We start from the raw sequence: 15,412 nt of genomic DNA on the forward strand, positions 1-15,412 counted from the left end.
TTAGTGTGTGCATTCACCGAAATTACCAACTGTATTGGAATGCTAAAGAAAGTTGATATTTGTTAGAGGGGTGACAAATAATCCATTCACCGAAATCCCCCAAATATGCCAAAACTATATCCCCTAAAAGAAAAGGAAAGCTAAAGATAGTTGATAATTGGTAGAGGGGTGACCATAATGCATTCACCGAAATCCGCAAATATGTACGCCTCATGTTTATACCAAAATTATACCACTTTTGGGCGATTACCAAAACTATATCCCAAACTATATTCCCTAAAAGAAAAGGAAAGCTAAAGATAGTTGATAATTGTTAGAGGGGTGACAATAATGCATTCACCAAAATCCGCAAATATGTATGCCTCATGTTTATACCAAAATTATACCACTTTTGGGCCGTTTCAAATTACCAAAACTATATCCCAAACTATATTCCCTAAAAGAAAATGAAAGCTAAAGATAGTTGATAATTGTTAGAGGGGTGACAATAATGCATTCACCAAAATCCGCAAATATGTATGCCTCATGTTTATACCAAAATTATACCACTTTTGGGCCGTTTCAAATTACCAAAACTATATTCCCTAAAAGAAAATGAAAGCTAAAGATAGTTGATAATTGTTAGAGGGGTGACAATAATGCATTCCCCAAAATCCGAAAATATGTATGCCTCATGTTTATACCAAAATTATACCACTTTTGGGCCGTTTCAAATTACCAAAACTATATCCCAAACTATATTCCCTAAAAGAAAATGAAAGCTAAAGATAGTTGATAATTGTTAGATAATTGTTAGAGGGGTGACAAATAATGCATTCACTGAAATCCGCAAACTATATTACGTGGCAAACTCGTTATTGCACATAAATAGAGGGGTGACACTCTCCACCGATAGAGAGAGAGAGAGGGGTGGCCACGAAGAGAGAGAGAGGGGTGGCCACGAAGAGACGGAGAGGGGTATACTTCCCGTTAGATCAGTTGATCAACGGTCCGGGAGTCGATCCGTGTGACAACGGCTCAACCAATCAGGATAAGTTTGGGCTTCTGAGAGCATTTGTGACAGAACTTGAGGGCAAAACTTAGTAGTACTAAGAATCCAAGGGCACATAAATAGTAAATAGACTAAGGGATTCAAACAAAAGAATTACAAAATGAAAAATGCGTGTTTTGTACAATATAATTCATATTGGGCTACATCAAATTATTTGCAATTCAAATATACATGAGTGTGACAATTATGGCGTCATTTATACAAACTATGTTTTTGGGGAAGATGTTTTGCAAAGGGGTTTGAGTGGAAAACCATGCATCTTCATAGCTACACTATTGATTCTGAGAAGTGGCAATTTGTGGTAAAACTTGATTTATATATGTTTGTTAAGGTTTTCTAGGTGGCGGGTTGCGTAGGAAGACTCCATGAGTAGGTGCCACTATGTTTTTATTTTTTTGATTTTTTTGCGCATGAAATGACTCTATTAGATATGTTAATCTCATTTGTTGACTCTCTGTTGACCAGCTACTTGAGGGTAAAACTGAGTATATTGCACTTGCCGGTCTAAGTACTCGAGGGAAAAACTGAGTACAGATAAAATTCCTGTATAAGGCCCGAGGTTATAACTGAGTACACCAAACGTCCCAGGGTTAGACTCGTGTCGCGGTGCACGCTGCAGCCGTGCATAGCGGATGCGTGTTGCGGTACACGCCACCTTCGTCTTTATAGAGCCCTTTTTCTCTCCCTCGACGCACGTTCTCACTGCAACCGCCTCTCCTGTCCCATCATCTTCTCCACAACCGAAGAAAAAACCCCGAAGAAAACCGCCGGCAATGGAGAAGAATGAGATGCCCATTGTCGGCGCATCAGCCGCTGGCGCATCGGCTGCTGCCCCCGTCCAGGCCCCTGTCGTTGCTTCCAAGGTAGCAGCCGGCGCATCAGCCGCCGGCGCATCGGCCGCCGCCACCGTCCAGGCCCCCGTCCAGGCCCCCGTCCAGGCCCCCGTCCAGGCCCCCGTCCAGGCCCCCGTCGCTTGGAACCCGTACGAACCAGTGCCGTATGTCGCGTCGGAGAACCCCTACGACACCAGCATCGTCGACGACGAGCCGGAGGTAACCCTTTGCTCCCTTGTTCTTATCCCATTTCAATCCTTTTGTCTTAGATCTAGCGTTATTAGGGTTCGTCTGTTCCTAGTTCAATCCATTTGTGTTAGATCTTGCGTTATTAGGGTTCGTCTATTCCTAGTTCAATCCTTTTGTGTTAGATCTTACGTTATTAGTGTTTGTGATTTGCATTTGTTTAAGATTTGTGCCGATGATGATGAATATTTGGGCACAAATTGATTCAGGGTTCGGACAGTAAACAATTGGTGTGTACAAATTTGTTGTGCATGATCTTTGGTTTACTGACTCAAATCCTGGTGGAAGCTGCAGTCCGGCCATTATGATGGCCCCTTTGCTCGAGGCATTTACAAGTGCCCCTTCTGCAACAGGAAGCTCCGCGCCACCAACTTCAACTGCCTGGTGAACCATGCTGAATCCATTGGCAGATGCGGCGCTAGAGTTGGAACGACCGTGAACGTGCATGCGTTCATGGCCAAACACAAAGCACTTGGGATTCACTGCGCAACCTCCAAGCGAGTCACGGGCGCTACCGGAGGCGTTGAACGTGCCTCTTGCACTCTCCGTATGTGACTTGCTCTATACGTAGAGCAGCTTAATTTCATGTAAAATGTAGCTTATGTTGTATCTATCGGTACTACTGTTGGATATGTCGTGAATATATCTATGCTATGTTGACTGCTGTATGCAGCTTATCCTATATTTTCTCTGGATTTGTGCCCTAGATTTCCTACCTGATTGGGTAAAAACGGAGGCATAAAGAAATGAATGGCGTTAAAAACCAGAAGGAGAAGCTGCTCTAGTTTTGCTACCAATTGGGCTATCAAATATGAATGAGATCGAGCGAGAGAGAGGAAAAAAGTACATCGAAAACTGCTAATCTGGGCGAAAGAGACAGAAACCACTCGTGCACACGTCCCGGACCCACACGGCTCCACACGCTACGGCCCCACACGCTACGGCCACACAAACACGGTCTCGTCCACGCGGTCCCTTCCTACCAGCCCCACACGACTGATAACGCGTGAAGCACACGTCCGTTGGGAACCCCAAGAGGAAGGTGTGATGCGTATAGCAGCAAGTTTCCCTCAGTACGAAACCAAGGTTTATCGAACCAGTAGGAGATGAAGGCCACGTGAAGGTTGTTGGTGAAGGAGTGTAGTGCGGCGCAACACCGAGGATTCCGGCACCAACGTGGAACCTGCACAACACAACCAAAATACTTTGCCCCAACTTAACGGTGAGGTTGTCAATCTCACCGGCTTGCTTGTAAACAAAGGATTAAACGTATGGTGTGGAGAATGATGTTTTCTTGTGAAGAACAACGAGAGAACAGAGTTTGCGGTTGATTGTATTTCAGATGTAAAAGAATGGACCGGGGTCCACGAGTTCACTAGTGGTGTCTCTCCAATAAGATAAATAGCATGTTGGGTGAACAAATTACAGTTGGGCAATTGACAAATAGAGAGGGCATAACAATGCACATACATATCATGATGACTACTATGATATTTACTTAGGGCATTGCTGGCGTGCAGTTGGCGTGGGAGTTAGAAATCTTTGTGGAGTAACTTTTCTTCAGGTCCCCGGCAACGGCGCCAGAAAACAGTCTTGATGGCGCGTGATGCACACGTCCGTTGGGAACCCCAAGAGGAAGGTGTGATGCGCACAACAGTAAGTTTTCCCTCGAGAAAGAAACCAAGGTTATCGAACCGGTAGGAGATGAAGGCCACGTGAAGGTTGTTCGCGGAGGAGTGTAGTGCGGCGCAACACCGGGGATTCCGGCGCCAACGTGGAACCTGCACAACACAATCAAAATACTTTGCCCCAACTTAACGAGTGAGGTTGTCAATCTCACCGGCTTGCTTGTAAACAAAGGATTAAACGTATGGTGTGGAGAATGATGTTTGTTTGCGAAGAACAACGAGAGAACAGAGTTTGCGGTAGATTGTATTTCAGATGTAAAAGAATGGACCGGGGTCCACAGTTCACTAGTGGTGTCTCTCCGATAAGAAATAGCATGTTGGGTGAACAAATTACAGTTAGGCAATTGACAAATAGAGAGGGCATAACAATGCACATACATATCACGATGACTAATATGACATTTAATCAGGGCATTACGACAAAGTACATAGACCGCTATCCAGCATGCATCTATGCCTAAAAAGTCCACCTTCGGGTTAGCATCCGCACCCCTTCCGGTATTAAGTTGCAAACAACGAGACAATTGCATTAAGTATGATGCGTAATGTAATCAACACAAATATCCTTAGACAAAGCATTGATGTTTTATCCCTAGTGGCAACAGCACATCCACAACCTTAGAACTTTACGTCAGCTGTCCCAGATTCAATGGAGGCATGAACCCACTATCGAGCATAAATACTCCCTCTTGGAGTCACAAGTATCAACTTGGCCAGAGCCTCTACTAGCAACGGAGAGCATGCAAGAACATAAACAACACATATATGATAGATCAATAATCAACTTGACATTGTATTCCATATTCATCGGATCCCAACAAACACAACATGTAGCATTACAAATAGATGATCTTGATCATGATAGCACAATGAGGAGAAGACAACCATCTAGCTACTGCTATGGACCCATAGTCCAAGGGTGAACTACTCACACATCAGTCCGGAGGCGATCATGGTGATGTAGAGTCCTCCGGGAGATGATTCCCCTCTCCGGCGGGGTGCCGGAGGCGATCTCTGAATCCCCCGAGATGGGATTGGCGACGGCGGCTCTCTGGAACTTTTTCCGTATCGTGGCTCTCGGTAATAGGGTTTTCGCGACGGAGAGTATAAGTAGGCGGAAGGGCAGAGTCGGGAGAGGCACGGGGGCCCCACACCATAGGGCGGCGCGGGCCCCCCTTGGCCGCGTGGCCCTGTGGTGGCGGCGCCTCGTGGCCCCACTTCGTATCCTCTTCGGTCCTCTGGAAGCTCCGTGGAAAAATAAGACCCTGGGCGTTCGTTTCGTCCAATTCCGAGAATATTTCCTGTGTAGGATTTCTGAAACCAAAAACAGCACAAAACAGGAACTGGCGCTTCGGCATCTTGTTAATAGGTTAGTGCCGGAAAATGCATAATAATGATGTAAAGTGCGAACCAGTAGGAGATGAAGGCCACGTGAAGGTTGTTGGTGAAGGAGTGTAGTGCGGCGCAACACCAGGGATTCCGGCGCCAACGTGGAACCTGCACAACACAACCAAAATACTTTGCCGCAACTTAACAGTGAGGTTGTCAATCTCACCGGCTTGCTGTAAACAAAGGATTAAACGTATGGTGTGGAGAATGATGTTTGCTTGTGAAGAACAACAGAGAACAGAGTTTGCAGTTGATTGTATTTCAGATGTAAAATTATGGACCGGGGTCCACAGTTCACTTGTGTTGTCTCTCCAATAAGATAAATAGCATGTTGGGTGAACAAATTACAGTTGGGAAATTGACAAATAGAGAGGGCATAACAATGCACATACATATCATGATGACTACTATGAGATTTACTTAGGGCATTACGACAAAGAACATAGACCGCTATCCGACATGCATCTATGCCTAAAAAGTCCACCTTCGGGTTAGCATCCGCACCCCTTCCGGTATTAAGTTGCAAACAACGGACAATTGCATTAAGTATGTTGCGTAATGTAATCAACACAACTATCCTTAGACAAAGCATTGATGTTTTATCCCTAGTGGCAACGACACATCCATAACCTTAGAACTTTACGTCACTGTCCCAGATTCAATGGAGGCATGAACCCACTATTGAGCATAAATACTCCCTCTTGGAGTTACAAGTATCAACTTGGCCAGAGCCTCTACTAGCAACGGAGAGCATGCAAGATCATAAACAACACATATATGATAGATCAATAATCAACTTGACATAGTATTTCATATTCATCGGATCCCAACAAACACAACATGTAGCATTACAAATAGACGATCTTGATCATGATAGGCAGCTCACAAGATCTAAACATGATAGCACAAGAGGAGAAGACAACCATCTAGCTACTGCTATGGACCCATAGTCCAAGGATGAACTACTCACGCATCAATCCGGAGGCGGGCATGATGATGTAGAGTCCTCCGGTGATGATTCCCCTCTCCGGCAGGGTGCCGGAGGCGATCTCCTGAATCTCCTGAGATGGGATTGGCGGCGACGGCGTCTCTGGAACTTTTCTTGTATCGTGGCTCTCGGTACTAGGGTTTTCGCGACGGAAAGAATAAATAGGCGAAGGGGCAGAGTCGGGAGGCGGCCGAGGGGCCCACCCCACAGGTCGGCGCGCCCCCCTCCTTGGTCGCGCCGCCTTGTGGTGTGGGGCCACCTTGGCCCCTCTCCGTCTCTCCTTCGGTATTCTGGAAAGCTCCGTGGAAAATAAGACCATGGACTTTTGTTTCGTCCAATTCCGAGAATATTTCCTGTGTAAGATTTCTGAAACCAAAAACAGCGAGAAAACGAGAGCGACGCTTCGGCATCTTGTTAATAGGTTAGTGCCGGAAAATGCATCAAAATGATATAAAGTGTATGTAAAACATGTGAGTATTGTCATAAAACTAGCATGGAACATAAGAAATTATAGATACGTTTGAGACGTATCAACGACGCGGCCCCACTAACGACACGACCCCACTCGTCAGCACGTAACATTCAACTTAACGGATTCCTTGCGTCCGAGCTCCTTCTGCGGGTTTCAGACAAGGACTTGGGGAAAACTCGGGAAAAACTAAGGAGCTAGGGAAAACTGAGTACAACTAAGGACCCGAGGGCACGAAAATAGAAATCCCTATTTAATAAAGGTTAAAATAAGTGAATTTTTATTTTGATACACATTTTTATTTTATATTTTTATTGAATAGAGTTTATTTGTGAGCATTTTGATATATTATTCATATTTTTCTGAGCAAAAATGAATTTTATTTATTTCTACAAAGTTTCAGTTATTTACTGGTTTTTAAATTAAACAGAAAATACTAAATGTACCGATTCAGATCCAGCCCTAGAGACTGACTGGTGGGGTCGTTGACTGGGTCAGTTGCCACGATGGCAACGACCAGTCAACAAGTGCTCGAGGCCCCACCGCCACACTGGCGTTGCCGGCGGTTAAACGCCGGTGGACAAATCACGGCGGCGCTACGCTACAGAGCCTCCTGGGACGGACTACTAATGGTTTCCGAACCTCCTAGACACGCAGAAGCCGATGGTGGTGACGGTTTTGCGAGGGGATCACCGGAACTAGCTCCGGTGAGAGGTGTTGCGGGGTGCTCTCCGGCCAACATGCGAACTAGGGCTACGGGCGATGCAAGGAAGTAGAGGGGTCCAGAGATGCGCAAGCTCACCCTGAAGCTCAAGGTGTGGTCGGCTCCGGCGATTGTCGACGGAGACGGGGAGGAATTCACCGTTACCGGAGTTCTCCTGCGGAAGGGATTGACGAAATTCGCTTCACTCAGGCCTCCCCTTGATGCTCTGCTCCTCCAGGGTGCTCTACGCGGTCAGGCGCGTCGAATGAGCTGCGCCATGGGCTCCGGGATGATCTCAATCATCGGCGCCATGCTCAATGCCGGTGAGCAGTCGAGGAAGAAATCGAGAGATTAAGAATATCTGAGGGGAAATGGAGGGGTGGATGAGATCAAGGAGTGCTCGGCGGTGTTTTCCCCCCTATTTATAGACCGATGGGAGCTCTGAGGCCTCGACACGGTGACGGTGATGGTCGGGAGGTGGCGATGTCTGGAGGGTTCAGAAGGGCGAAGATCTTTTGCTTCTGGATATGCTCGGACGCGAGAGGTATAGGGAGGGGTTCTGGAAGCTTATGTGGCGCGCATCCAGGACGTCCTTATCGTCGATGAGGGCGGCGTCTACTGGTGTTGTCGCGGTGTCGGCCTCGGAGAACAAGACGACGAGGGCGACCTTCTTTTTAATCGCGCGAAGGGGTACGGTGGCGCGGGTTGTGTAGTTCGTGGACTGGGCTTCGACGTGGGCTTCTCCGTGGGATGCTGCGGTCCAGGTAAGCCAGGTAAGCCTCACCATTTTTCTCTTTTCTCTTTTCTGTTTTTATTTACTGATTTGAATTTTTTATTTGAATTCAAATTTGAATTCTGTTTTGTTTTGCGAATTCTAGAATATTTGAATATTTATATGACTTGATAATAATGCTTACTGCATTGTTTTTTTAAACAAACATTTATTAATTGATTAAATTTGTGTTCTTGTGAGGCACAATTCAACATTCAAAATAGATATGAATTTAGGGGTTCATCTCAATTGCTTTTTAATTTAGGAACCAAGTCTGTTTAAATGATTTGAAATTTCTAACAGATGTATGATAAACCTATTATTATTTGATTTTGCTAGGATTCTTAACAATATTGAGGGTTCATATATACTTTAATTGTGGCTAGAGTTTAAAATAAATGATATTGAGAATGGGATTGGTTCATGATTTTATGTGGAGAATTGTTTCTAAGGGTTTAAGAAAATGGTTGAATAAACTTTATGATGACTAAACTCATTTAGCCAATTTTATCTTGGATTACTTAGGGTAGATCCTATGTTCATCATAGTTAATCCATTTGCTTATATGGTGATCCTATTTTATAAAATACTATTTCATTTGGTCCACTAGACAAGGTATTTGGAAAGCAAAGTAGAATTGGATATTGGTTTCACTCTACTCACCAAATGGCATTTAGTCTTTAGGTATATATGGCTTGGTTTATACTTGTGATCCATGATACACAAGTTAGAGCATATTATTTTATGTGGAGTGAATCATATGTGAAAGGTTTAGAGTTTTGGTGATGCATCACTATTTGAAGTATAAAATAGGCATGACGCATGGCAGGGTCCTACTTATCATCCCAAGTGGTACTTGGATTGAAATTCAGATATGGTCTAGGGTTTTAGTGGTGATCACCCAAGTGATACACAACTAGGGATGGGCATAAGCTTTGATCATGTTTGATTGGCTAGGTTTATCCTCCTCACTAGATTACGACTCATGCATCAAGGCAATGTTGGGTTATATCAAGTGTTTGGATAAACAAGGGTTGAGTTTATGCCATTACTCCTACACTCAAGGCATGAGAAATGGTTTAGGTTTAACTGCTAGGGATCTATCATTTTACGTGGTGAATGATCTCTGATTATCTCACAAGTTTGTCTTATCATATAAATCTATAAAGCATGGTCATGCATTGGACATGATCAACTTATTCCTCACTAATCTCTCTTTATTATTCCTCTCATCACACTCATCTAGATCCTTAGGGTTTATGATCATTACTTGTCACATCCTGAAATTTTCTAAATTTTGGAATGTAAAATAAAAATAAGTTTAATGCTTGATTGTTTGAACTTGATTGAAAATTCACAAAGAATTAAAACTTTTTAAAGTTATTTATAAATTAATTCCAAAATAGTGTTTTCAAAGACTCGTGGTTTTAAAGTATTTTCAAAATCAAACATATAGGCCAAATGTATATAATGATTATTTTGCTTTCACAAAGGGATATTAAAAAGGTTTTTGCAAAATATAGAGTTTCATAAAACTTGGTTTTCAAAAGATTTTCCAAAAATTCTCTATTTTGTTCGGAGGTTTTGAAACTTATAAAAATATTTTATTTGAGAAAACATTAAACCCTAAAAAGGCAATATAGCCACAGAGACATGTATGTCAAATTTTGGTTTTATAAAGTTTATATTTTTGTTCCAAATTTAACTTTATATTGAAGTATTTTTCATAACAAATCCAACGATACCTTATTTGCATTTTTCCGATTTTTTTTGAAGCCCCAAAACATATTTGCAATTTTAGTAAAAAGAAAAAAAGAAAAAGAAAAAGGAGCGGCCAGGCCGAACGACCCAGCTCGCCCCGACCCAGGCCGCCCCGGCCCAACGCCCGCCTCGCCCCAGCCCAGTGCAGGCTGCCGCCGCCACCAGCTCACGCGGGCACGCCACCGCCCCTATTTCCTTTTCTTCTTTTTAGTCCCACATCGCCTCCCTGAGGAAATTCGCTCCAACCTACAGCCTATATAAAGGTTCCAAGGGGCAGCCCAAGCACGTACATCAGGCCGGCGCCTCCCTCTCTCAATTTTCGTGGCTGCGCGCTGCTGCTCTCTTGCGCGGCGCTGTGCCGCGACGCAACATCCGCAACGCAACCCTTGCTCGGTAATTTTATTCTCGCTCTTTTTACGTAGATTTACGTAAGTAACTTCGAAATTTTATTTTCTTAGATCTACACATCCGTTTAGAATAGTGGTTCTTCCGTTAAATTTGTAATTAGATTCTCTACAACTTTCGTGTAGGAAGTCTTCCCATCCGAGCAACTTGTTCGGACAACTTTTCGTACACCATTAGAACTACAACCGCTTCTGTCTAGTTTTGTAAAATTCATATCTTAAGTTCTATCCATCGGATTTCGATAAACCCTATTCCGTTGGAATCAGCAAATCCCGTAGATCATTGCAGATATCTAGCGTGGCAGTTTCACCCACTTTATTTTTACGGTACCCCTTTGATCCGCAACATCGTCTATAAAATAAATTCTACAATCTTTTTTTCGAGAGATTCTTTTGGCGATACGCTCGTAACGGAATTGTCTACAACTTCTGTGTAGAAAGATCTTACGTCCGGAAAACTTCTTCTAATGACTTTTCGCGAAAGTGCAGTCCTATGATTGGCTTCGACATAGTTTCTTTAGCCAAAATTATCCTTATGCTCATACCCATCTTCCAGGACCATCTATAATTCTTTATCATGTTCACAGATGATGCATAGCTTACCCCTGGTTGTCTAATTCATGTTATTCAAATAAAAATTGAGTTATTTGAGTAAAGTGCGACATGTCCTAGTTTAGATTTTTTTACCTTGCTTTAGTAGGGTGGAGATACTCTACCTCATATCGCATGTGATGAACCTTTGTTATCCATTAGGCTCCGCGAATCAAATCCCGATATCATTCACGCCTATACAATCTCATGCCATTCAACCCTTGCACTTAGTTTGAACTATTCAAGTTTCAAATGAGTTATTTGAGTAGTTCAATATATCATTAGTTCATATCCAATGGTATGTGTGACCTTGTGCTACTCTGATAAGTGTTGTCACACTATGTCAATTGCATAAGCCTTGTTTTACAATATTCCATCCAATAGCACCATCGTCCAAAATATTTGAATCACTTTGCAAATATTCAAATTCAAATATGAGAATTTGAGTATATGTTCATTATCGATTTCTATAATCCTTTCTCAACATGATTCTTTTGTGAAGGTGAAACTTATGATCACATCCACACACCAATACCACTAGACACTCTACCTTGAATCAATATCGTGTCCATCCAAATTGTTTTTCATTCACCCCTTTGACTAGTTTAAACTATTCAACTTATAAATGAGTAATTTGAGTAATTTCATGTATCATTTGTTTATACCAAATCCTATGTGTAACTCATACTATCTTAGTAAGTGTTGTCACACTTTACTAAACAATATTTTGAGTTGCGCCATTTTGAGACTCATGTGGTTCTATCAAATGGATCATTCATTTACCTAATCTTGAGTAACAAACAACCATTGACCATAGGATCTTATCAATCATTTTCTTTCCAAGTATTTGACACATTCATTCAATATTTTCGATTCATATCTTGCAAGCCAAACCTCATGCCATACCTTAGTACCATAGAGCGATTTACGATTGTTGTCTTGTTTGATTTTGATGTTGCTATTGAATGGTGTGTTTATGTTGTGCTATATTCTATGTTATAGTTCGTACGGAGAGGCACGTATTTTGATTAAGAGAAGTGAACGCGCTTCAACTACCAAAAAGGCAAGTGACATTCAAATCCTACTTATCTTTATATATGCATTAGTGTTTTTCAAACTAGTATGCATGGTAGGATTTTGATTTCGAAAGTTATGCTATGCTTATCAATCCTAATAGTGTGTAGCTACCATGAACCCTTGCTAGGATTTTAGTTTGCCTAGCAATAACAAAGTGCCACTGCTGTTTTGATCAATTTGGATTGTGAGTATTGAGAATTAAAATTAACAACCTTAATGAATCACCTGGGTGGATTGGTTGATTGGTGGGCGGCTGCTCAGGCTCACGCGCCCTAGGGACTAAAGTGATGAATTCCTCACGCGCCCTAGGGACTAAAGTGATAAATCCCTGAGAGTGTGCAAATGTTGAGTGGCTACTCAGGGCCACATTGTGGTTGTCATCGCCTGAGGGTGCACTTGTGGATGGCCACTCAGGATTAAAGAGATTAATATGTCGTCCATGTTTTAGATAGCTTCCAGTGCAGCCTTATGGTATTATGGGCTCTGCCGGGATTAAGTAAGTTGTGAGGTCCAACTTGTTGCTAGACATGATGATGTGGTGAGTTTGTCACTAGGCCTGAGAGTGGCATGATCTTAGATTTGTTTCATAATTTCATTGCTTGTAGATTGCATCTATGTTGTTTGCACATGTCTATGTCCGAATCCCGAGGTCCCAGTAGGGACACAACTGGGAGCAACCGGAGGGGAGTGCGAGACATGAGGATCACATGAGCTCATCGTAAAGTGCTAATGCCGTGCCTCGGTGCTCTATTCGTGCTGAGAGTGCCTTTATACACTCCAAGAGATTCCTCGGAGGCCCTACTCGCCACCAATTGGTAGGACAAAAGATGTTATGCAAGTTTTCAATGCTAGCACGTATGACTCATATATGGAGAACATGCCTACATGACTAACAGACCTGATGTTCTCGTCTTAATGCTATTTGACCTTCATCAATTGCCCAAATGTAATTTGTTCACCCAACACTTGTTATTGGAGAGTTACTACTAGTGTAGAGCAATGGAACCCTGTCCATCTTCATCATATACTTATTCATATGTCACAGTTAGTATCAACTATTTTCTCTGTGCTTTATTGCCTTCGACATCAGCTTAATTTATGCTGTGTTAACAGCATTATTGTCTATATTATCAGCCGCTTACATCACCCTGTTATTAGTGTTTTTCTGTGTGCAGCTGAATTGACATAACTCAGCTGTTAAGGTTTATGCTTGTTCTTTACTTCCTTGTGTCAATCAATAATCTCTAGTTTCATTTCCTCAAGATTGCTATATCCTCATACTTGTGGTTATCAAGACTATTTTCTCGGCTGCCATGTCGGAGGTGATAGCTCTACCATAAGTTCACCAAGAGGTTAATTTACCCTCTTCCTGTTTTTTATTTCATTTTGCTTTGCTTAGTTTATATTTTTGTCTAGTTTATTTGTAAGCTAGTTTATTTGCCTAGCATTATTTTGCTTAGGTTTACTTTTTGTCTAGTTTGTCTTGCTTTGTTTTATTTTTCTCTATATACCCAAAAATCCATAAAAATTCTGAAAATCTAAAATTGAAAATGCTGTTGGTGGAAGAACCACAACCTATCGGGGTTTATAGAAATTGTTATAATAATTATAGAGAATCAAGAACGGAAAATTCATGAGTGTCAAGACAGAAAAATTGAATACAATTGCTAAAATCTTGCTAAACGCTGGTATGATATAAAACTGCTGTTTCAACAGATACTAAAACATCTAAATTTCAATGTAATAGTAGGAGAAGTTTTAATTAAGAACCATAATTGAACAGCTATTCATTTTGGGTTCAAGAAGTAGAAACAATTTATTGTTTATGGGGAGCCTAAGATAAGAACTTTCCATGGTTAAAAATTATGAAACCTAGCAGTTTTGTAAGACCTTGCAGATTGGTGTCTCTTCTATCCTTTAATCTCTTTGTGACAGAAAGTTACAACGATAATCCTATATCATCGACAAGTAAAGAGACTCATTAATGCACAAGAATGCATCAATTTGGTAGGAAAACCAGTGGAAGAAGAAATTGATGAAACCTGAAAGCTCATTGATGAAAAGAGGAGGAAATTGATAACTCAAAGTTTGGTCAGATGAAAAGAAGAGAGAGGACAGAACAAAAGGAGTGAAGAATGATTAGCTACCTATGCTAACCTTCTAATGAGAGTAAATCTATTCTTACACCATTGATTGTCCTCTTATGCTTACCAAAGGAGGATGAATGTTATGTTCCTGTGGATTCTCTTTGAAATATTCCCTATGGAGGCAAACTGGTAGAATAATTATGCTCCCATATCTGGGTGATAACTATGCTATTTCTTTGATAAATCTATGATAATGCTTTGTTGAAATTACGTCGACTGCATGGTACTTAAAGAGTTTTTGCTTGGAAAATGTTTGGCAGATAAATCTCTAGATGATGGTCCTATGTTACTTGACAATATTAATTGCATTGCCAATAAAAATGATTGGTGTCTTAATTTATCTAGGAGTCCCATATTCTTGAGAATGATCAATCATCTTGTTATATTATTGATAAAAGTGGTTTCCAAAAGTTTTGATCCTATTGTTTTGTGAGCTTGGATAAAAATTTTATTAGTTTGTGAATCATGTGAAAAGTTAGCGCTGTATGTGGGATTGTTATATTGTTGAGTTTATTCCTAGCTACTGAAAATTATTATGAGAGTGAAAATATGGTTGTAGAAATTTGTATGGTACTTGAACACCTTCTATATGTCAAAACTTTTTGAAGCATTTCCTTGTTTTTATCTTCCATGCTTGCCACTTTGTTCTTCATGAATTATTTCAGTACAAAGATTCCTTATGTATAGAAAAGGGTTAGACTTAAATGTGTTTGGAACTTGCTTCTTGATGCTCTTTTGCTTCAACTTTATTTTTATGTGCATCACATAAAATTAATCGAAACTCATCTAAAAGGCTTTGGCAAGAAAAGACTTGGAAGATAACTAATGCTTCATTTTGATAATGCTTTGTTAGTGTCTTGGGGAAGTTGTTACTACTGCAGAAACCTCTCTCTTCATCTTTTATTTTACTGCATTGTCAGGTTGCGAAAGTCTCACATAAAGTTGATAATTAGATTTGGATTTCGCAGTAAAACAACATTTTTAGTCGTCACTAATTTTGAGTAAATCTCTTTGTAGGGGACCCTAAAAATTCTGCTGACTCTTCATGGTTCCCCAGACATGTACTAAATCCTCATTAGTTTTGAGTTTTCTCTGATTTGGGCAACTGAAGTACCTCTTAAAATTCGCTTGTTCTGCATCATTATTCCTGCTTGGACAGACATCTGTCATAGCATTGTCTCTTGTGACTTTAAGCAAGGCTTTTCTAGACATGAGCTTAGCCATTGTTTTATTGGAGTTCTTCTTAATGTGTATGCCACAGACTGAAGGATTAAAGTTTTTGGAGTACTAACC

Source organism: Lolium rigidum, chromosome 7 (assembly GCF_022539505.1).
Source record: "Lolium rigidum isolate FL_2022 chromosome 7, APGP_CSIRO_Lrig_0.1, whole genome shotgun sequence".
Taxonomy (NCBI): Eukaryota; Viridiplantae; Streptophyta; class Magnoliopsida; order Poales; family Poaceae; genus Lolium; species Lolium rigidum.